The sequence below is a fragment of the Trichechus manatus genome, unplaced genomic scaffold, assembly GCF_000243295.1.
Source record: "Trichechus manatus latirostris isolate Lorelei unplaced genomic scaffold, TriManLat1.0 scaffold00053, whole genome shotgun sequence".
In the NCBI taxonomy this organism is placed as follows: Eukaryota; Metazoa; Chordata; class Mammalia; order Sirenia; family Trichechidae; genus Trichechus; species Trichechus manatus.
In genome coordinates, this window is record NW_004443989.1 from 10,503,119 (window position 1) to 10,526,595 (window position 23,477).

Here is a 23,477-nt window from a genome sequence, read left to right on the forward strand (position 1 = left end):
GGAAGAGGAAATTCACTGAATCCTAAGGAAACAATCCCCTGGGCTAGTGGATGCAAACTGAGACCTTTGGGCCAGATTCACTCCTCAGATGTACTTTGTGTGGCCATAATATGGTTTTGTTAAAAAAAAAAAGAAGGGGGGGGAGGGGGATTTGATTACCTTCAGGCAGTTCACCATAATCTCATATCTCTTTATACCCCAAAATTATAATAATCTATGTTATCTGCCCTGCTACTGTAGGCATCTGAGTCCATGACCAACTGTTAGACCATTCTAATTGTCAGACAGCCTTAAGTAAAGGTGAGCTGAAATAATTGCCTGTGACTCCTTGATATAGTTCCACCCTCTGTACACAGAAGCTGACGAATCCATCTTTGCCAGGGTGGTGATATGGTGATGGTGATGATGATGGGGACCATGGTGAGAATGAAGATAGTGATGATGTTGGAGAGGATGGTGATGGTGAAGGTGATGATGATGGTGAAGGTAATGATGATCGTGAGTGTCTTAGTTATCTAGTGCTGCTATAATAGAAATACCACAAGTGGATGGCTTTAACAAACAAAAATTTATTCTCTCGCAGTCTAGTAGGCTAGAAGTCTGAATTCCGGGCACCAGTTCCAGGGGAAGGCTTTCTCTCTCCGTTGGCTCTGGAAGAAGGTCCTTGTCATCAACCTTCCCCTGGCCTAGGAGCTTTTCAGCAGAGGGGCCCCAGGTCCAAAGGACACTCAGTTCTCTTGGCTCTTGTTTCTTGGTGGTATGAGGTCCTCCTGTCTCTCTGCTTGCTTCTTTCTTTTATATCTCAAAATAGCTTGACTCAAGATACAACCTAATCTTGTAGATTGAGTCCTGCCTCATTAACATAACTGCCTCTAATCCTGCCTCATTAACATCATAGAGGTAGGATTTACAACACATACGAAAATCACATCAGAAGACAAAACGGTGGACAATCACACAATACTGGGAATCACGGAGTAGCCAAGTTGACACACATTTTTAGGGGACACAATTCAATCCATAACAGTGATGATGATGATGATGATGGCGAAGATGATGATGGTGAGAATGAAAAGGATAATTATTGTTAGGATAGTAAATGATGAGGATGGTGATGATGGTGGTGAAGGTAGTAATGATGATCGTGGTGGTGGTGAGGATGATGATGGTGATGATAGTGTTGTATCGCTCAAAGAAGTGGAACCACTATGAATGACATAGAATAAAGGACATATTACAAGGACTGGAGGTTGCACGATCATGGAGATGGCTGAGCAGTCTGTGTAAGGCTGCGGGCTCTGTGTCTGGTGTTGGGCCTGAAGTCAGCAGGAAGGGAAGAGGGATGTGAAGTGGAGGAGAGCACACATTTTCCCATTTCACCCTCATAACCATACGATGGGCTGATATGGTTTAATCTGCATTTTACAAAGCAATGACTTGCCCAAAGTCCCACAACCAAAGTCAAATGTTTGAGCTGGGAGTCCACCCCCGACACATCTGCCATTATGTGACCCTATACTGCTAGCATTAGTTCATCGACTTAGCCCAAGACAAAGAAACTTGAATGCTTTTACACTTGCCCACGCACCCCTTTTGCCAGCATGGGGGAGAAGTAAGTCCTCTGTTTTAGGACTTGACACCCTTGTCCCTCCAAATCAAGGCTGCTGCTGCGTCAACAAATCCCACTTTGTTCAGTAGCAATGACACCCTCATTGGTGCACCACCCCCCAGAGCTCTCTGACGAAGGGGGGATCTTCTTAAGTCCCCACTGGCCATTGAGTTCCCCTCTCCTCTGCAGAGAGTGATTAACATGTCATTGTCAGCCCCAAGCAAGAGGTTCAGATAGGAGTAGCCCCAAGCACCTGTGGACAGGGCTGGAAGGTGAGCGTGGCTCCGTTGTCAGGTAAAGGTCACCAGAGAAGCAGGCTGCTGTCTTGCATGCTACCCGCATTCCAAGGACAGCACATTCCATCCCCACCGACATTCCACACATAATCCAGGGGCTTCTGTACTCTCTCATGGGCAGGGACAGCACTGCTCAGTAGGACATTTCAGCTCATGGAAAATCAAAATGTCCCTGGGTGGTGCAAACCGTTAACGCGCTCGGCTACTAAACAAAAGGTTGGAGGTTCAAGTCCACCAGAGGCACCTCAGAAGAAAGGCCTGGCAATCTACGTCTGAAAATCAGCCACTGAAAACACTGTGCAGCTCAGTTCTACTCTGACACACATAGGGTCTGACACACATGAGTCAAAGTCAACTCAACAGCAACTTTTGTATTTTTTTATGAAGAGTACATGCAGGGGCACGTGTGCTTGTGCACATGCACACACACGCACACACACACACAAAGTCCAACTTGTGCCCTCAATCTTCCTTTTTGTTTCAGCGGTGGAGGGTGGGTGAGAAGGTGACATGCAAGGTTGGAGGGTAATTTGCCCAAGAATGCAGAGCTCAAACATTTTAAAACACCACAGAGAGCCTCTGCAAGCTGATTAGAACCATTTGTGTGGTCAACAGAAATGAGGGCTACAGAAAGCGGCGAGAGGGACAATGTCTGCTCTGTTCTGCGGCATGAAACAGATGCCAGCGTTCCTCCTGACTTTACAGCTTTTTCTTGGCCTACTCGAGCGAAAGAGACTGATTAAAATGGGGCCTGCGCTGCCTGTTGAACAGCCTCCCAGAATGTGGCGGAGGCGTGGTGGGCTGGCGCTGGGGTCCACGCCTGGCAGGCCGGTGCCAAATGCGAGCCTGGGGATCACTCCTGCGTGCAGACTGAAGCTGCAGGGATGCTCTTTACCCCGCCTGGACCTCCTGCCTTCGCATACAGAGCCGGAATCCCGGGCCGAGCCAAGGCAGCAGAGCAATGCGAGCCTCCCTGTAGCCGGCGTGGAACTGGACGGAAAGACTCTGTCTCCTCCAAGTCCGTGTTTTCCTGCAGTGGTGTCTTGGGTGAAACCAAACAAACCCAGGGCATTGGGTTTCACTGGGAGATTCACTGTGTGGTCTGCTGTGCTGGAGGCCAAGACTTTCCAACCATACATTTAAGCAGCGGTTACTCAAGTCTGGGTAAAAAAACACTTACCCAATTTCCGAGCAGACTGTGAACCGTGAGGTCTGTAACAGATATGGAGGAAGCCCAACACCGACTTACCGGCAGCGGGTATCTCTCCCAGCCTGGGGCTTCGACAAGGTGTGGTGAAGCGTTCCAATGAGCCTCTCGCCTTTCGGAGGGGAGATGGGGCAGAGTCCCACGTGTGCGTTTCAGAGAATTCCACAAAGTGCCCAGGTCCCTGTCAGAGGGGCCGGGGCTCACAGAAGGAAACTGGAATGTGGGTTGGAAAATGGAAATGTTCTGTTAATGAGGAGTCAGAGAAGACTTGAAATGACAGAGCTGGAAGGGGCCTTGGAGAGGGGCTAACTCAGGTCTCGGACCTCAGCGGCCTTGTCCATAAAATGAGGGGCTGGTGGAGGAGGGCTGATGGAATGAGCCATGCCAGGCCACCCAAGGTGTTAGCAGCTCAGCTGGGCTCAGACCCCTGACCCCCGTCCAGGGCGTGCTCCGCTTTGAAGACTCCTAGTCCAGAGGAACAGAGCCCAGTGAGAGCTGTTGAGAAAGAAGCAGCATACCTGGGAATATCTGCTCAGCTACACCACAGAAGGGAAACTCTGGGGGATAATTCAACCTTTCCAGGCAAACCATCTGAGATGAATCCGACCCTCTGTGCGACTCTGATTACAGCTCCTTCATTCATACCACCATGCTTTGAATTGCCCCGTGTTGTGGCTGATGTGTTCCGTTTTTCCGTGTATATGTGTGTGTGTGTGTGTGTGTGTGTGTGTGTGTGTGTGTGTGTGAGAAAGAGAGAGTGATGTTTACTGAATCCCCACTCCCACCCCCATCCCAGCCAATGACAATGTGCCTGCCCCTGTGCTGGGGTGAAGGAATTCAAAGACAACCGAGCTATAATCTCACCCTACGGGAGTTACATTCTAGTTGAAGAGGCAGACGTTGAGAAATAATTAGAATGCGGTGTGATGTGCGTAATAATCATCCTCACTTTCCCGCAGACTGGCAGCTCCTTGGGGATGGAGACAATATGTTCTCTCGCTTCAAAAGCTCAGTGCTGAGCAAACACCACTGAGAGCCATCCACAAGGCTTGGTTGGTGGCTGGTTGCTGATAGACTGGTTGTTTGGTTGGTAGAATGGTAGATTGGTTGGTTGGTTGCTTGCTTGGTTGATTGACTAAGTATTGATTGGTTGTTATTGGGTGGGTGGGTTGGTGGGTGTTCATTAGTTGATTGGTTAGTTGATTGGTTGGCTGACTGTAAACAAAAACCGGATCTAAACCAGCATGATACCCTAGAGACAGCATGGGTTTCACGCTACTGTTGAGCCTTGGGACCTTGAAAAAGTCACTTCACATTCACATTTCCAAGCCATACGTTCCTCGTCTGTAAAATGATGATAATGATGCCTACTTTTCAGATAATGTATGTAAAGTGGGGAGCCCATCAGGGCACTTAGCAAAGGGCAGGCATTATCATTCTTATTACTCAACATGGCCACGAAGGGTTAAATTCTGTCACTTGTAAGACACCTTTCCCACAGCCCCCAACACTATGCCACTTCTGAGATTTTGCACACCATCTCCACACAGGCTCAGCAGTAGCCGTGAGAAAGAAATAGGATTCCTCACGTTTGCATAAAAATAGCCAAACTGTAACCTACAAAACATTTAGAACCCTCGCAGAAGTTTCCACTGCCTGGAGTGCAAGTTTCCTCTCCCTGGTCCTTTGGGGTTAACAGTCAGCACCAAACACAGGCATCTGCTGGAGAGGAGCTTCTCCAAAGGTCATCTCCACATGACTTAGAAGCATCCAAAACACTTCACAGTTTGTAAAGCCCATTCACATCTGTCCTGTCATGTGACCCTCAGTATACTCCTGGAAAGTCGGCAAAGCACAGTTTGTCTCCCCATTTTACAGATGAGAAAACTGAGGCTCAGAGAAGTAGAGCCCCTGGGTACAAACTCTGTGCCTTTCCATTGCTGGGGCACACGTTTAAGGTCTTAAAGTACAAATGCATATTAAACAGCAATCGTTGGTCCCAGAACATTTCTGAAGTTGATGTCCAAAAGTTTGAAATCCAAGATAGATGCTGTTGTCAAAGTGTTCTTTAAGGAAACCCACTACCCAAACATATCAATATTCTAAAACACCAATATTTTTTTTAATTCCCACAAAAATCCCAAAGACCTATAAATGAAAAGTAAACTCCAGGATATTAATATTAAATCAAACATCATATAATTCTGAAAAATACCAGGGTAGCACAGTTGCCAGCTAAAATGAAACTGGCTCAGCTCCCATCACGTGTGGCATGCGACTCATGTTTGACCTTTTCTCTCCAGGACTCTGGGAAGTGGGCGTGGCTTCCTTTTTCCTTGCCGTGTCTGGCTCCAACTCCTGTTTGCACTGAAGTCGTACCATTTATATATCATATCATTGTCCTACATGGGGCCTTCCTTGTTCTGTTGGCCTAGTAGATTAGACCCGCTGAAGGAGAAAATTAGTGACTTGAGAGAGCTAAAGAATTACACAGAATGCAATACAAAGAAATAAAGAGGTGACAAACATAAAGGAGAGTTAACAGACATGAGAAGCTCCAACAAATATTAATAAGAGTTCCTACTTATGCACTGCTGGTGGGAATGCAAAATGACACTATCATTTTGGAAAATGATATGGCATTTCCCTAAAAACCTAGAAATAGAAAGACCATATGATCCAACAATCCCATCCCTAGGAATATAACCCTGAGGAATAAGAACTGTCACACAAATAGACATATGCACACCCATGTTCATTGCAGCATTACTCATAGTAGTAAAAAGATGGAAACAACCTAGGTGCCCATCAACAGATGGATTGATAAACAAACTATGGTACATAAGTACAATGGAATACTACGCAGCAATAGACAACAATGATGAGTCTGCAAAGCATCCCACAACATGGATGAATCTGGAGGGCATTATGCTGTGTGAAATAAGTCTATCACAAAAGGACAAATACTGCATGAGACCACTACCATAAAAACTCTTGAAAAGGTTTACACACAAAAAGAAACAATCTTTGATGGTTACAAAGGACGGGAGGGATAAGGAGGAAAAGACACTAAATAAGACAATAGATAAGTGGTAACTTTGGTGAAGGGTAAGACAGTACACAATACTGGGAAAGCCAGCACAACTTGTCCAAGGCAAGGTCATGAAAGCTCCATAGACACATCCAAACTCCCTGAGGGACCAGATTACTGGGCTGAGGGCTGTGGGGACCACGGTCGGAAGGAACATCCAGCTTAACTAGCATAACATAGTTTATAAAGAAGATGTCCTACATTCTACTTTGGTGAGTAGTGTCTAGGGTCTTAAAAGCTTGTGAGTGGCTGTCTAAGATACTCCACTGATCTCACCCCATCTGGAGCAAGGGAGAATGAAGAAAACCAAAGACACAAGGGGAAGATTAGTCCAAAGGACAAATGGACCACAACTACCACAGCCTCCACAAGACTCAGTCCAGCACAACTAGATGGTGCCTGGCTACATCCACCGACAGCTCTGACAAAGATCACAATAGAGGGCCCCGGACAGAGCTGGAGACAAATGTAGAACAAAATTCTAACTCACCAAAAAAAAAAGACTAGACTTACTGGTCTGACAGAGACTGGAGAAACCCCAAGAGTATGGACCCCAGACACCCTTATCGCGCAGTAGTGAAATCACTCCTGAGGTTCACCTTTCATCGAAAGATTAAACAGGCCCACAAAACAAAATGAGACTAAATGGGCACACCAATCCAGGGGCAAAGACAAGAAGGCAGAAGGGGACAGGAAAGCTGGTAATGCGGAACTCAAGGTCGAGAAGGGGAGAATGTTGACATGTTGTGAGGTTGGTAATCAATGTCACAAAACAATATGTGTATTAAATATTCAATGAGAAACTAGTTTGCTCTGTAAACCGTCATTTAAAGTACAATAAAAAAGTTTAAAAAATATATTAATAAGAGATCCTAAAGAAGGAAATAGAGAGAATGAGAGAGAGGCAATTTGACATAATGCCAAAATATTTTCCAAAATCAAATAAGTACATGACTATTCAGACTGAAGGAGCATACTGAGTCACATGCAGCTTGGAATTAATTGATTGGTTGGTTGACTGATGAGTGAATGAGTGAATAAATGAATGACTATTCTAGCGGTAGATTGAATAATGACATATCTGTGAAAAGGCCCCCTTAGCATAAAAGCAAACAATATATTGCTGACTCACCTTGATGCCAAGTTTATCTCCCAGAGACTGGAAAAAGATCTAATACTTTGAAAATCATTCAGATAACAAAAAAGAACTGCTTGAAGATGTGGTAATGTAGAAATTCCATTAAAAATTAAGAAAATAAAATTAGATCCCTAGCTCACCTCATAGATACAAATAAACTCCAGGTAGATCAAATAACTAAATATGAAAAGCAAAATATTAAGATGTTTGGAAGAAAACATAGGAGAATGTCTTTATGAATTTTGAAGATTTTTTTAATACACAAGATCCAAAAACACAAATGATAAAGGCAAAGTTGATAAATTTGGATAATTAAAGTTAAAACTTCTAATCACCAAAGGACACCATTAAAAGAGTTGAAAGACAACTCAGAGACTAGGAGATGTTTGCAGTACATATGACCTATAAAAGTTCAGTACTCAGAATTGACAAATGTATTGAGGAAAAGACATGGAACCCACGAGAAAAAGAGACAAAAGATATGAACAGGCAAATCACAGGAAAACCAACACAAATGACAGATGGATGGATAGACGGATGGAGATAGACAGACAGACAGGTAGAAAGTGAGATAGACCAGACTGCCCCCATCAATTAGTAAAACTTAAAAAGTCCAACATCACCGAGTACTGACAAAGATTTTGGCACATGGAACAATTCTACCCTGCTGATGGAAAAGTAAATTGGTACTACTCCTCTAGAGAAGAATTTGGTACCGTCTGGTAAAATTGTGGTGTTGGTAAAGAATATTTAATATACCATGGACTGACAGAAGAAAAGAACAAATCAGTCTTACAAGAAATACAACCAGAATGCTCCTTAGAAGCAAAGATGGCAAGACTTTGGCTCACTTACTTTGGACACATCACCAGGAAAGACCAATTGCTAGAAAAGGACAATGTGCTGGGTAAAGTGGAGGGTCAGAGAAAGCGAAGGAACTCCTCCATTAGATAGATTGACCCAATAGCCACAGTGATGGACTCAAACATACCAACGATCAGGAAGATAGCGCAAGACCTGGCAATGTCTTGTTCTGTTATACATAAGGGCACCATGGATCAGAGCCAACTTGACAGCAGCAAACAACAGACGCATATGCTACCCAGGAAGTCCACTCCTCAGTACATGTGAAACCCTTGCCCAGATGCACCTGGAGAATGTGCAAGAATGACCAGAGCACCATTGTGATAGCAAAACAGAAAACAATCTAAATCACCATCCACAGGAGACCTGAAAAGAAACACCCAAATGCAAGAGCAGTGGAAATGGGTTAGCTAGACCCACCCATGTCAACATGCAGAAATCTCACAAACATAATTTTGAGCAAAACAAAAATTTGAAGAAAATAAACAATATGTTACCATTTACATATAGTTTTAAAACGTGCCAAACAATACTGTATCTCAACAGCTAACCTGAAGGTTGGCCGGCCATCTGCTTCTGTAAAGATTACAGCAGGAAAACCCTATAGAGCAGCTCTACTCTGTAACACGTGTGTTCACCATGAATCGGAATCCACTTGGCGGTTTGGTTTTGGCTTTTATACTTAAGGATGCATACAGTGTATTAAAAGCATAAATCAATGTAGGGGAAGAACAAATACAAAAAGCAGGTTACCTCTGGGGAAGTCAGGGAGAATCAGCCCAGGAAGGGTACCCAGGAGGATTTATCTGGGTTGGTAGCATTTTATTTCTTAAGCTGGCAGGGAGATTTATGAGTACCCATTGGATATTCTACTTACCTGTCAAATATTGCAGAATTTACACAATTTCAATGATCATGATTTCTTGAAGTTCATCTGAGCCTGGAACAGATATATTAGACAGAGACAAGAGTGTACCCTCAATGTTAAGAAGACAAAGAGTAGGTAGGATTATTGTTTCCCTTTTGTAGAAGAGAAAATTGAGGCTTAGAAAGGTTATGAGACTTGCCCTTGGTCACAGATGGAAAGTTATGGGTTTGATATCAGGGCTGGTTCACATCCACGCCTTCTGTCCTACCTCTTCAGTGTCCTGGCTCGTGCCTGCCATGCTAAGTTCTCCACAAAGTATCTTTCAACCTGTCCCCTTGAAGTCCACCTTCTACCGTACATGGGCCTTAATGCATTCATTTATACATTTCACAAAAGTTTATGAAGATTGACTAGGTCCTGGGGGTTCTACAAGACACCAGAGACATTGAGTTTGGTTTCACACAGCTCATATCATCAGTGTGATGGGAAAATACCAGGGCAAATCTTTTCTTTATTTAAAAACACAAACAAATAAGCATCACATAAGCATCGATGTGAGGGCAGTGGGCCTAATGGAAAGTAAAAGGTCCACATTGGAGAGGGCGGGCGGGAATAAACCTTCCTCCCACCCAGGTTTGCAGGAGCGAACTGTTTTTGCAGGTGGAAAAATGACTACATTTCAATCAGGATCAAATTCCGGAGGGTTTGCCAGTGCCCACAAGTGCCCACATGGTACAGAGCCCTGGCTTGGCCAACTTCCTACTCAATAACCTATTTCTACATGTCTGTGGGTATTAAAAAAATAAAATGTAAGATAAACTCAGCTGAAACCCAAATGAATGGATTCGTTCCCATTTTAAAGCCGTTTGAGGGTGTTTTATAACCCACACTGTGTCTTTTACACATCTATTTTAAATACTGCAAACTTAACAATCATGATAGAATATATAAAACCCTTTATGAAATTCCATCTACAAAATTACAGCAAAGTCTAAGAGGTAAAACTGTGCAGTCGAGGCTGTGGGGCAGTGATGGAAGGGGTCCCAAACTGCATTCAATCAACCCTCTTTTGAACAAGGGGCATGAACTAACTATCCTGCTCATCTTCTTTAAGGTTACCTCGATTCTAAGCCTACCTCCTCCATGGAAATACAGGAATTTATAAGTGGCCAAATGCAATTTAGTAATGGTCAAGCTACAAAAACTGGGACCAGCTCCTTTTCTGAAGACCCCTCTCCTGTGGGAAAAGCCTTGGGCCACATTTAATAAAGCCAACTAACATCTACTTTGGGCCTGGAACTGTTCTAAGCACTGTACATCTATCAACTCATTCTAGCTCATCACAGCTCTATGAAACGGGTACTGTCCTATTTTACACATGAGGAAACTGAGGCACAGAGATGTCAAACAGCTTGCTCAAAGACACAGCCAGTAGGTGGCAGAAGCAGAATTTGAACTCAGGTCTGAAGCATGCACACAGCTAAGAAGACAGCGGCCCTCTTTGGACAAGCACCACATCTACTTTCCTTTGGAAGAAACAATGGCAAACAGAAGAACTGCTCAGCTTTCCCAGCATGTAGTTTCTCATGCAAATGGGGGCTCCAGCCTACCAGTCTTCTATTGTTGTTAGGTGCCGTGGAGTTGATTTTTGATCCCATGTGACAGAGTAGAACTGCCCCATAGGGTTTCCTGGGCTGTAATCTTTATGGAAGCAGATTGCCAGGTCTCCCCCCATGGAGCTGCTGAGGGGGTTCAAACCGCCAACCTTTCAGTTAGCAGCCGAGCACTTAACCATTGCACCACCATACATTCAATATAATACTGACCTCATTTCTTCCTGACAGCCCCTCAGATGTTTGAACAGAGCGGTGGCATGTATGAACTTTTACAACACATGTCTTACTTTTATCATTCAAGATAAAACATTTTAAGACATTGATACTGCCCTTCCTGGCTTCTTGCTCCCCCAAATTCTTGGTGACAGAGGTGCATCCTCTCTTCTGAGGGTGAATACAAGATCAGGGTAAACCCTGTGGCAACTTTGAGAGAAGATTCTTCACAAAGATGCTCAAGATGGGCGGCCTTCTATGGGAGCCTGTGCAGTGCTGGATACTACACCGGGCCCTGTTGTAGTTGTGATGTCATTTAATCCGTACTATCATTCCATTATACAGATTTGGAAACTGAGGCTCAGAGAGGTAAACGTTCCCATTGCCAAACAGCTGCTCCACGGCGGACATGAGAATTGAAGCTGGGTCTGCCTGAGTCCCACCTCAAAGATCCTTCCACTACTCCAAGTTCTCTCTGGAGAGAAGAAAGAGACAGGAGGCACAAGTGATGACAGCTCCCTTTTCGTCATTTTATCATGGTGGACTCTAGACACAGCAGCAGCACCACCACCACATTTGTGTCTGGTTTGCATAAACTCTAAGGCATCAACTTACCACTGCACCAGGCATGTCCTGGGGTTGGAGACGCGCCCATTCTCTACACATAGGGAACCCCTGTGAGCAAGCATTACACAAATAAACTTTATTCCCCTAAATTTGCCTCTGTTTCTTGCAGCTCCTGAGACAACACGCCAATATGTCTGTAATTTTTAAGCCCACAAAGGAAAGTCAATGTATAATAGAAGCATTTGCGGTGTTCAGCTACATCCTAACCCTCCTCTTACCAAATTTCTGAACAAACCTGGCCCTGATATGGGGAGACTGGAAGGGAAATGTCTGGCAAGCACACAGGATGATGTCTCACCTGAAATAGGACGCAAAACAGTGACAAGGAATTGAAAATAAGGGAGCAGGGAGAGCTCAACACACCTTCCTTCCAACGTAGACCTGGAGTTTCTGGCCAGCTGCAAGTAACGCAGAAACCACTATTAACGCCAGTAAGTTAGAATTAATCAAATATTATCATTTTACAAGCAATTAAATTCAATACTTAAAGCCAATTAATTTATTTTACAATACCTGGAAGCCAATAAAATACTATTGAAACCAATAAATGCATTACCTTTGGCATAATTGCAAGACAACCGAGATATGGTCCAGAGTGTACTCGAGAGTAACAAGATCATGGACAGGCCAGGCAAGAGATCTTGGGTCTCCACCACTCACTGGCTGAGCTACCTTGGGTGAACCATTTTATCTCTCTGATCCTCAGTTTTCTCATGTGTGAAATGGGAGTACTGTGTGTGACATGAAGCTGTGGAAATGATACAGCACCCTTCAGATAGGCGGCATTGTAATTCGAGAACATCGTGGTGTTTGGAATGTTCCTTCACAGCTTGTAAGCAATGTGGCAATCGTGGTGTCCAGAGGTGGAAAAGGGTTTCTACTCAAGTCCAACCTTGCTTGGCTGGAGGTGGCTTCATGGAGAGCTGTGTTGAGAAGGATTCTGAGGCTGCCTCTAAGGTCAGTGGGATGGAGCTCTGAGATCAATTAGCAATGTCTCCCAAAACTATGAGGCTATTTTCTTTATAACAGTCTCCAAAGTTGAGACCTTTGGTAACGTGTTCCTGGCCTTGGCAATTCCTGACAGGAAATGTTCTCTAAACAGGTTGAATTCTTGTGAATTTTCCAAGGAAGGCCTGAATTCCAGCTTCTGGACTCAGGCACATGGAACAGGCGGTTTCCCCTTTCTCGGTCCTCCTGCTTTTCTAAACAGGAGGCCGAGATGAGCAGTCCTCAAAGAATTCTTCATGTTCACACAGAGGGGCCAAAAGTCGACTTTCCCATCCGCCTTGAGGTTGGTTTTGGGCCACGGCCATGGGAATCACAGAGCGCGCTGTGACATTCTGATGAGCTCCACCGACACTGGCTTCATCCGACCAGGAGGGAATGCCAGGCCCTGCTCCTTGCCTGTGGACCCCCAGATGGCTCGGCTCCCCCTGGGCCCAGACCCAGCCCCGGTTCACAGGCCTCATCTACTCCCCAATTGCCAAGGCCTGCGGGGCCAGCCCCACGCCGAGCAGCCCATGGAGGTCTGTCTGTGTTTGTTTGAAATCGGACCTTGCAGTCAAGACTCCCTGGAATGTGTGCGGGGTGCTGCGCAGACAGCTGTCGGTTGGGGACCTCAGGAAACGGCGGGAAATGCTGGCGAGGGCCCAGGTCTGTACTGTTGCTGCAGCCTGCAGCGCCCCCGGGAGGACCAGGGAGCCCCCAGGACAGAGGTCCTGCCCCTTAATCTGGAAATGAGGAGCCCTGGTTCCTTCGGCCAAGGAGAAACCCATGGAGGAAGCGTTGGTTTTCTTATTTCACATGGCGGGCTTTTCCACAAGGAGGGTCATGCATGCTGAGTTTCTGGAGATTACTAGCAAGTCCGCTTTTTCCAAAGTCACATTCTCTGAACGGCCTGTCTTAAAGTAACAATAACAACAATAGCAATGGTAGTAATAACGAGAGCCCCCTCACTTAGTGAGCACTTACCCCAGAGAGGCTGTGCCCAGCAGGAGGGGCTTTCAAAACAGTTTGTGACCTCCCCCCATCAGGATGCATGGGAGCAGGCCTCAGGGGCCCCCACGGTGCCTGGTGTGACACTTTAGTCCCTGGATCATGAGGAGATCACAAGGAATGGTCCTGGGGGCATGGAGGCAGGCATCAGGGGTCCTCAGCAGCAGTTACTCACTAACCAGTCAAGGTATTGGGGCACTGCCTGAGTGTCAGCCTTAGGTAGTCTCCAAAATGCCCCAACACTTCTGCTCTGCCCCACACATGCAAGCCCTCCCACTAAGCATCAGCGCCGTGTCCCCTTCTCTCAAATCTGGGCTAGGCTGTAACCTTGAGTAATAGAATACAGAGGAAATGACATTTTAGGTCTTCTGAGCTCGGGTAGCAAGAAGACCTGGCAGCTTCCTCTTTCTCCCTCTTAGAGCCCTGAGTTTCCTGTGGGAAGCCCAGGCCGTCCCGTTGGGGAAAGAGGCCACACTAAGGAACCATTCATCTGGCTGAGCCACAGCCTCACCTGCTGTTCTCAGGGAACCACGAGACAGTGAAGAACCACCTGACTGAGCCTTAACTGCCCTAAGATAAAATAAAGGTCGTTACTTTAAGCCACTATGATCGGGATTCTTTGTTATACAGCGCTAGACGCCCAGAACGGCACCTGACGTACATTCCCTTATTTATTATCACCATAACCTGTGCGGTACATGTTAAAAAAAAGTCATTCTGCTCATTGGAGTGTGTGGGCCCCACGTGAGCACCCTGTGTTGTGCAGCCTCAGCAGACAGCACGCCCACCATTTCCGGCGCTTGCCCCACCCTCTGTCCCAGCGCCTTCTCATGGGAAAGCCTCCTCGGCCCCTGCCACATGACAAATGCTGTGGGTATATTTAGCTGCTGGGAGACTTCTCAGGGTGGCATTGTTGTTCCTGGACCTGGGTCCCGCCAGCATGGAAGAGTGGTGACTGGGCTTCCTCACTGCCCACCCTCATGTTTTATACACTCCCCCGCCACAGCTTCCTCAGAGAAGTGCAGACGTTGTATAACATTTATGAGCTTTACTCCTGCTGGTACTAACGGAACTGGAAAAAAAAAATCTCACTTTTTTGCTGCTGGAAAGTACTTTTCCATATTTCTGTCTTTGTTATGAAATCTCCCCAGCTATATTAGCTAATTATCCAAAACAAAATTGCCCAGTGAAACCAAACTCCTCCCACAGAGGGTAAAGGACTTTTATTCCCACCGAGCGGTTGTTCATCTCTCAGCCCAGCTCTCCCATCCCTCCACCCTCGTAAAAGGACTAGAAGCCAATGTGAGCAGTGAGAGTCAGGGAAGAGTAGAGGAGCAGGCTATGCCCAGCATCCTTCCATGTCTCTCCCTGGCCCCCTATTCTGCTTCTCTGTGCTCATCATTCAAGGCTCTGCTCAACCTCTGCCTCTGCCGGGAAGCCCTAGGGGAGTTTTCCCAATTCTTCACACTATCACATCTTGGTTGGTGCCTTCATATAACCCCAATCTCCTGTCTATAATCCAATCTCCCTTTGTAAGTCTTGCCTCCTCAGCTATCTCTTATGCTCCAATGTTCCACATCTCATGTTTTTCTTCCATACACCACCATCATCATGACTCAGCACAGACTTGGAACTCAGACACCATGCCTGGCGAGTTACATGGATTATTTCATTTATTAGTAGATGCGGTGATACCCTCCATTTCACAGAGGAGAGGCTGAGGCTCCAAAAAGGTGAGCCATCAGGCATAGCTGGGATGTGAGCCCAGATGAGAGCCAGTGTTGTCAACCATGTTAGTAATTAACCCATGACTCTGTATTTTTAATCGCCTCATAGGCATGTGAAAGCTGGACAATGAATAAGGAAGACCGAAGAAGAATTGATGCATTTGAACTATGGTGATGGCAAAGAATATTGAATATACCATGGACTGCCAGAAGAACGAACAAGTCTGTCTTGGATGAAGTACAGCCAGAATGCCCCTTGGAAGTGAGGATGGCGAGACAGTCTCGTTCACTTTGGACATGATATCAGCAGGGACCAATCCCTAGAGAAGGACATCATGCTTGGTAAAGTAGAGGGTCATCAAAAAAGAGGAAGACCCTCAATGAAATGGATTGACACAGTGGCTGCAACAATGGGCTCAAACATACCTACTACTGTGAGGATGGCGCAGGACCAGGCAAAGTTTCATTCTGTTATACATGGGGTCACTGTGAGTTGGAACCAACACGATGGCACCTAAAAACAACTGTCTACAAAACACCTAATGACCATCCAAAATTAAAAGAAGGAAAGTAATGGAGAGGGGCACAATCCAACTTTTGCCTCCAAGTGAGCAATAGAAAAAATGATAGCTCTTTAATGGTGATACTCACGCTGGAAAAGAGGTGTTGGAACAGACATTCTGTTACATTGTTCTTGGTGGTCAGAATTTACACAAATGTTCTAGCTCAAGAATTCTAAAAATAGCCAAAAGATTTTACTCAATAAGTCCTTCTATAGAAATATCTCCTACGGGAATGAGCAAAACATGGATAAAGATTTACACAGACGGATGTTCATTGCGGCATGACTTCTACTAGTGAAAACTTGGAAACGATGTAAACAAACAGCAACAGGGCTGCCATGTGGAAATACAGTCCATGTTTTCTTTCCTCTTTCCTTTTTCTGTATTTCTCAAATCCCTTCAAAATGCATGTATTACTTACATGATCAGGAAAAGATCAATCGTATTTTTAAGGCAAATCAGGGACACAGGTGCTGTCATGATTGTTGGTCAAGGACAAACTGGCACAAGCCCGTAGGGGAGCGTATTGACCACAATTCTCCTTCTAGGAATTCACCCTACATAAACCTCCACACAAATGCACCAAGATATATATGCAAGGATATGCACTGAAGCATGACTTGTAATAGCAAAAGACTCAACTCAACCTAAAAGTTTACCTAAAAGGGATGGCTAAATAAATTATGGTACATCCATACAAAGGAATACTGTGTAGTTACAAGGAAAGAAATGGAGCTATAACATGAAAAACTGGCCGTGATATACTGTTGAGTGAAAAAAGCAGGTTGCAGACCTGTGTGTATAGTATAATCCCATTGGCGTAAAAAATTATAAATATCTGTGATTGTTTATAGAGACATTGGAACATCTAGAAAGATATACACCAAATCCTAGCCAGAGCTGACCTGGATGGTGAACAGTCTGGAAGAAGGAGAAACTTTTATGTTTTACTTAGCTTTTATATTGCGAGAAATCTTTCCAAGAGTGGTATTGCTTTAGGCAAGTAAACATAGTCTTTCTTTACTTTCTGTTATGAAAAAATTCAAGCATATGCAAAAATAGAAAAACCAGTACAATGAATGCCAGTGTACCCATCACCCAGGTTTCAGCCTTAAAAATTATCAACTCATGCCCAACCTCATATCTTTTCTATGTCTACCCATCCATATTGTCTCGAGTGAATTTTAGGCATCATACCATTCCATCTACAAATAGCTTATTAGGTATCACGAAAAGATAAGGGCTCTTTTTTTAACACAACCATAGTACCATTATCACACCTAAAAAATAGTGAGAATTTGTTAATATTATCAAATGTCTAGTCAGTGTTCAATTTTCCAATTTCCCATAAATATTCTCCTGTGACTCTGCCCCCAGAGCCAGAGTCTATTAGTCCTAGGGAGCCCATATGACCCAATCAGAGTCTTATCTGAGATTTTTCATAGTCGGCAGCCATTTCTGCCCCCATGTGGAGGGAGCTGCTTTGGAGAGAGAGAGAAGAGATGACATGCAGACAGAAATGGGTATGAAACCCCTCGTGATCCCCTGGCTGAATTGCCAGACTCAGGTACACTCCTGCCTTTCCTTGGTTGAGATTTCATGCTTGCAGTAAATTCTCATTTTTGCTGAGTTTCAGTCAAGCAGGGGCACACTCCCTGAGGTGAGGGAAGGAAGGGCCCAGCAGCTGGCCCTGAGCAGCCATCTCACTTGTAAATTCAAGCTGTGTTGGAAAGCCAGCTCCTGCTCCTGTATTTGTTCAGGAGGTAGGGGTGGGGGTAGGGGGCACTTCTTCGCCCCAACCCACCCAACACCTGTTGGGGAACACTGACCCCATTGCAGAGTCTGGATTTACACGGACTCTGTATAACACCTTGTAAAGAGGATTGCTCATGCAGAAGATTAAAGCACACCATTAAGTAAGTTGTTTTACTTCTTCTGAGACCCGAGGAACTCTGAGGAAGAGTGAGGGACCCCATTACCAGGGGTGAGCTTCGACTCTCATCGGCAGCTCCTGTCAGCTGGCCAGGCTGGTTTATAAGGTGCAAATGTTGAGGGGAAGCCAGGCCATGCTGGAGGGAGGCTTGGGGCAGTCATGGGTCTAAATGGAAAGTTAGCACCAATAAAACCTCTGGAGGCCATGGCTCCCAGCCCCGCAGGACGATGAGGCCCTGAGTGGGGCAGGAGGAGGAGGAGGACTACTGCAGGACTAAGGACAGTCATCCCACACGTGGGCTGGGTACTAGCCTTCCTTTCCACTTGCTCCCTGATGGGCTGGTTCTAGGAGGCCCCTTGTGGCTGTAGGGGACAGGAAATGATCAAATTAGCTTGAGTCAAAAAGAGGGATTTGTTGTAAGGTGACATGGGTATCTCTTGGGACATTTAGGTCCCACAGAGGGCTGGAACTAAGAAATTAGAAATTAAGGTAGACACTCCAGTCTCTCTCTCTCCCTCCCTGTCTCTCTCTCTTCCCCCTCCTCTCTTTCTCTGCCTCCTCACTTTCTTTCTCTCTCTCTCTCTCTCCCTCCCTCTCTTTCTTCCTCTCTCTCGCTTTTACCTCTCCCACTCTCTCTCTCCCTGATGATCACATATGCTTCTCACGTCCTTGGGTATTCTCTGCCTCTTTCCCCACTCTGGACACGCTTTCTCCAGCTTTCTGTGCACCTGGCTGGATATGAAGGCCTCAAGGCTCCCATATTATATGCCCACCACTCAAGCTTCCCTCAGAGAAGTGTCTCTGAAGCCCAAATTTCTAAGTGAGGGAATATGATTGCCTACCTGGAATCAAACACTCATTCCCTGATCCAACTAACAATGGCCAGGTGGCCGCACAATGCACCATCTCCTAGTAGGTGGAGGGGACAGTCCTCAGAGATGTAGAAGTCAGTAGGTGAGCAGATACCACAAAAATGAAGGAACTAAGTTATATCAATCAGTAAGAAGAAATTTTAAAAACATGGAATTAAAAAAAACGATTTATAAAATGGGTACAGTATATTGTCTACATAAAGCTTGAAAAGTATGCAAAAAAAGAAAATCTCCTCTGCAAGGTCACTACCAAGGACAAGCCCTTCCCTGAACAGCCTGCTGTGACCCCTTGGAGCACCTGGGCTTTTCTTATGGAGCAAACATCTCTGCTTGGGCTGTGATCGTTACACATGTGTTTAATTCTTCACTGTGACTTGGAGGTTCCTACAGGCAGAGAATGCTTATGTTCTATTCACTGCTGAATTCCCAACACCTATTGCATGGCTCAGAACAGAAATATTTATGGATAGAAAGCAGGGAGGGAGGATGGAGTGTATATATCAACTCTGTTCCTCAAACGCTTTTTGAACCAACTTTGCCATCTTACTATCTGTCTCCCTCACTAAATGGTCAAAAAAATCTTGGACATGCTCATAACTTTTTGGAAGATCAAAGTTGAGCTGGACCTAAGGATGGCTTAGGTCCCTGGGGTGGGCGACATGTGAGGCAGAGACAGGATGACAGTCCCCGTCCCCACCGGTGTGGGCACATGTATACTGGTCAGCCTGTTGACTTGGTTGATGCCCACTACTGGCTGAAAGTAACATTGAATGGGAAGATATATTAGCAGGAATGGGGATGGGGTTTTAAGAAAATGGATTAATCTGGCTCCAGTGGAAGAGGGATCAGTCCCTGGAAAAGGACACCATGCTTGGTAAAGTACAGGGTCAGCGAGAAAGAGGAAGACCCTCAACAAGATGGATTGACATAGTGGCTGCAACAATGGGCTCAAGCATAAGGATTGTGGGCTTGGCCCAGGATCGGGCAGTGTTTCATTCTGTTGTACATATGATCGCTATGAGTCAGAATCGACTTGACGGCACCTAACAACAACAACAATGGAAGAAACCACATTGTAGGAAAATGGACTGGAAGAATTTGTAAGGCTAAATAAATTACAGTGCGTCCAGATGATGGGATACTATGTATCACAGGCCAGAATGAGTAGATAGGTCTGTGCTGATACAGAAAGAGTGCTAAGATATATTAGACATATTCTACACATAAAAGGAAGGTGCCCTGGTGGTGCAGTGGTTAAGCACTCAGCTGCTAACTGAAAGGTGGGCAGTTGGAACCCACCAGCTGTTCTGTGGGAGAAAGATGTGGCAATCTGCTTCCATAAAGATTGCAGCCTGGGGAACCCAATGGGGCAGTTCTACTTTGTCCTATAGGGTCACTATGAGTTGGAATTGACTCTATAGCATTGGCTTTATATATATATATACATATATATACACACGCACTGCCGTTGAGTTGATTCCGACTCATAGCAACCCCATAGTGTCTCCAAGGCTGTAAATTTCTACAGAAGCAGACTGCCACATCTTTCTCCTGTGGAGGGGCTGGTGTTTTGTAACTGCCAACCTTTCGCCAGTCCTGGGTGGTGCAAATGGTTAAGTTCGAGTCCACCTAGAGGTGCCTTGGAAGAAAGGCCTGTTGATCTACTTCTGAAAAATCATCATAGAAAACCCTGTGGAATACAGTTCTACTCTGACACATATGGGGATGTCATGAGACTGAGTTGACTCCACGCCAACTGTTTGTTTGTTTTATATACATAACAATACCTGAGATACATAGTTTAAAAAGTAGCATGGATAGAATGATACCATTTATGTCTAAAACTATGTAGATATAGGTGTAAATATAAGTGTGACTTTACATTTCTAGTGGTGCAGTGGTTAAGAGCTCAGCTGCTAACCAACAGTTCGGCAGTTTGAATCCACCAGCTGCTCCTTGGAAACCCTATGGGGCAGTTCTATTCTGTCCTTAGGGTCACTATCAGTCAGAATGAACTCGACAGCAACAGGTTTTTTGGTTTTACACTTCTAGAAAATTTCTAGAGGCGATAATGAAAATTGTGCCAAACCTTGTCTAGGGCAGAACCTTCTTGCATGATGTCATTCACAACCTCCTTCTGGAAAGAAATTTCCATTTCTGATAAAATGCTTAAGAGATTTTCATATACACCTCAAGTCGACCATCAGTCAGGAATCAATGACCATTGACCAGTTTTTCTTTTTTCTTGTATCCAGGCTAAGGATTTGGGACGCGGAGAGGGCTTTTAGTCTTTGCTTTACGTGGTTTTGTAATCTGAATTTTTGCCATTGGCATGTATTATTTTATTATACCAACTTTTTTTGAGGCTCTAAACGTATATCAAGGCCAGGTTGTGGACAAGCGTAAATGCCCTGTGGAAGTGTCTGGAAAGTATCATGCGACAGCCAGGAGCCAGGAATTTTTGAGTCAAGAATTATCCTGGGCTGACATGTCATTTTTAGAGGATTTACCTTGAACTGGTGATTTCCTATCTTCTTACCTGACTTTGTTCTCCTAAGCTTCTCCTAAAGTGTGGTTTGGAAATTGCGATATTTCCATCCAGATATTCAGAATAGGTTGAAATAGAAAGTGACTGTTAGAAAAAATGTGAAACCCTTTGAAATGCACAAAAAAGGACCATTGGATGTGCTTTTATTGGACTACTGGGCATTGCCCCGCAAACGTTCCAGAGTTCCCGGACTTGGGGAAGCTCTTCCCTTTCCTCTTTGACTCAGCAACAACTCTGTGTTATAGAACTCTGATAGTCGCACAAATGAGCCTGCCCAGAGAAACGCAAACAAGTCCCTCCTGTAGAGATACAATTAATTTCCTATAGAAAAGATGGTTCTAAACATTACATTTTCCCCCCTATAGATAGTAACTAGGTGTGAACTGAAATTCATTTTGGGTTTTTCTGTTCTTCAGCGTCTCCTATGAACCAGTTTTAACATCTTCCAGCCACTGTGAAGTTGATTTGGATTTATGGTGGCCCCATCGGTGTCAAAGTAGAACTGTGCTCCACAAGGTTTTCAATGGCTGATTTTTCTGAAGTAGATCGCCAGGTCTTTCTTCCCAGGTGCCTCTGGGTGGTCTTGAACCTCCAACCTTTTGGTTAGCAACCAAGGGTTGTTAACTGTTTGCACCACCCAGCAACCCCCTTAACATCTTAATAGCTCATGGGTGAACTAAATCAAATCTCTTGCATGTGTTCATTTACGTTTGCATGAAAGTTGTTATTTTACCTTTTGAAAATTATATTTTCAGATGACAAAGCCAGAGAAGAAGAAATGAGATCATGGTTCTGCTGCGCAGTTATCATCGAAGCAGAGAGCGATGGGAGATGACAATAATTTAGGGCCTGATTATTTTATTACTGAGCATGTCAGGAAGCCAGGGCCGGAAGAGAGAGCTGAGATGTGGAAACAGTTCAGGAGTCAGTTGGGCATGGAGAGACGGGGGCTGTTCCAGATGTGGCAGAGCGGCCGGGGGTGGGAGCAGATGGGGGAAGAATCGGGAACAAGGGAAAATCTGATTATCAGATGTGCAAATAGCTTACAGACATGTTTCTGTAATTATTCCATGCTACACAGGACAGAAAGAATGAAGATAGATGAAGAGTTGAGGAGACTGGGTGTGGTAAAACTTGTTATTCTTGAATCTGAACAATGAGGTGTTTTCTTAAAAGATAATCAGATAAGGAGCAAAAGGGAGACTTGTTCTAAACTGCACCCAAGCCCATGATAACACGATGTTTACATTAAATTTAAAGGCAGTATTTGCCCGTTCACGTGTGCTTCTTGCCCACATACAAGGGGTGGGCTGTGTTCTGAGTGATAATAATGCAGAATGGAAGGGCGGGGCGTGCCCTTTCATGAGAAGAACTGGTCTCCCAGGACCTTCTCAGTGTGGACCTGACCTGAATGAGGAAGAATGAGGAAGCGTCCGGATCCCTTCCCTGGACTCTGGATGGCTTTGAATGTTGGATCTGGTTAACTGAGGCCCAGGCTGTCACCGGGGCAGTGGCAGTTCAGTGGCAGAATTCTCGCCTTCCATGTGGAAGACCCAGCCAATGCACCTCAGGCGCAGCTGCCACCTGTCTGTCGGTGGAGGCTTGCATGTTGATATGATGCTGAACAGGTTTCAGTGGAGCTTCCAGACTCCAACAGACTATGAAGAAAGGCCTGGTGAACTTTTAGCCCTTTTGTGAATGACTTATTTCACTCAGCATAATAGTTTCAAGGTTCATCCATGCCGAAAATCAGCCCATGAAAACTCTATGGATCGCAATGGTCCAATCCACCACTGATCTGGCAGTGTCCTCATGCACATAACCATGGCAGCTCACTACCACAAAGGGCTGTCACACAGCATGACATGCCGCACTAGGCAGGGACATATGAGTGACAACCTGGGTGGGTACTCTGCTCCGTTCCCTCACTATCTCTGCCAGGTTGAAAGAGATTCTCTTAGACTGACTGAGCCCGTACAAAATCTTCAGACTTAAAACTCCTGCTTCAAAAAATACATAATACAAGGCCGTGTGTTTTAATATATGAAGAAGAAAAGTGGCATCACATTCTCGTTAAGCCCAGAGGTTTTGAAGTCAGGGTTCAAATTCTTGACTTTGGATTGGTACATCTTTCCGAACCTCAGGTCCCCCATCTGTGGGGTTGGCACCTCCCAGAGATGATGGATCGAGTGAGGTGGCACCTGGGATGCCCTCACTGTGACACCTGGCTTACTCCAAGCTCTTAGTTGTGGGGATATATGCCATTTAAACATGGCTGCACTGTTGACAACTGCAGCTCCCACAGGCCTC

At 45.2% G+C, this 23,477-nt stretch overlaps 1 pseudogene; it reads left to right on the forward strand.

The window, feature by feature from the left end:
• Nucleotides 1–23,477, forward strand: part of LOC101345545 (inorganic pyrophosphatase-like) — a 52,505-nt pseudogene that overhangs the window by 22,010 nt on the left and 7,018 nt on the right.